The sequence below is a fragment of the Cibotium barometz genome, chromosome 20 (assembly GCF_041138505.1).
Source record: "Cibotium barometz isolate CiBa-2024 chromosome 20, ASM4113850v1, whole genome shotgun sequence".
NCBI lineage: Eukaryota > Viridiplantae > Streptophyta > Polypodiopsida > Cyatheales > Cibotiaceae > Cibotium > Cibotium barometz.
Genome location: NC_141065.1, coordinates 51,177,045 through 51,178,598, shown reverse-complemented (window position 1 = coordinate 51,178,598; position 1,554 = coordinate 51,177,045).

Sequence of the window (1,554 nt, the reverse complement as noted above, 5' to 3'; positions counted from 1 at the left end):
TTAATAAGAGTCTATATGACTTAATCCTTGTACTTCATGTAAATCTGCTTCATAAGAGCACTTAAATATGTATAAAAACATAAAAGGCACATGGATAGAAAAAGACAAGATCAAGTCCTACTCAACAACATTTGACAAGAATCCTGCCACACAAAGGGACATCATCACAAGCCAATTACTTCAAATGATGAATGTCGCTTAGATGAATCAAATGAGGAACTGAGAATCATCATCTCATTCTGATTATTAAGTCTACGTTCCTCCGGATCCTTCTCTCTCTTCTCTCCCATTATTAACATCTCTTAGTATCCCCACTAACAAAAATCACATGTAACCTTGCCGATGATTGTCAAAAACAAAGTGAGCAAAAAAAAGGGGCTCACACAGTATAAAAATACAATCATTTGCAAAAAAACCCCCCCCACCCCGTTAGGAATTCCCAATACACCACTAACCTCTTCATTCATTAACTAGCTTTTCTTATTCCTTCCAGAGAAACAAAGACCATTGAACATCGAAGCCATCAACAAAGCTGGTTCATTCTCCCCACACAAATGTCTTCAATGTGATCGGTGTCAGTGACTATGGGCATGGAAGTATTCCAAACTGTGTAGTCTACGACCTTGTGAGGTCCACGAATAGAAACACTAAAGTGTTCGATTAACTGCTTCCTGAGCAGTTTCTACCCTTTGGACTGTTTTTGTTTGGTGCACGAGAGATGGAGGTTTTGAGTCCATTGTGGATGAAGCCATACACTTTTTACTATCATGGTCAAAGGTTTTACAATACATGCAGTATAGAAGAACAGGTGCCTTATATGCACAATGAGGATTAGGATGGTCGTAGTGATTGCACTCAACACAAGGCATTTCGCTCCTCACTTTTAGAGGCATTAAGGATGTCTGGTTTTGAAGGTTTTTATCCTCTCTTAGAGATGTTGGGGCTGTAAGATTTTAAGCAAGGTTGCATAAAATTCTGGGAATGTCAATTCCGAGATCGATCTTTCTTTTGTCACCATTGCTTCATTTGGTTTAGATGAGAAACACCTCGTAGAATGATCATCTTCTAGCATGTTGTCACATCTAAACGTATTGCTTCTTTACAACATTGATCGAATGTTTCTGGATTGGAAACAATGATCAAGTTGTGTAAGCTATTATTCTTTAAGTCCATCATGAAACATCTCCTTAATTGAACGTCGTTTCATTTTTCCCATGACTCACAACGTGAGTCCAAGAGTTTTATTCAAAGGATAAAATCTCTAATGAATTCATTTGGTTGATGCTCAATCAAATAGAGTTCTGTTGTTGCACTCCACCGATCACCTTGTCTAGAAAAACCCTGTATAAAGGCTGATTTCAAGGTTTTGAAGTTGGTCTTGATCGCATTCATCAATATGATGAACCATTGACTAGCTTTTCCTTCTAATAAGCATAAGTTCAACGCATGTACCTTAGTGGGCAGTTGGGATTTCCAAAGGCTTCACATCTCTGTTCAAACATTTGAATGAATTGAACAAGGTCTGTTGTTCCGTCATATTTGCCCATAATTTTA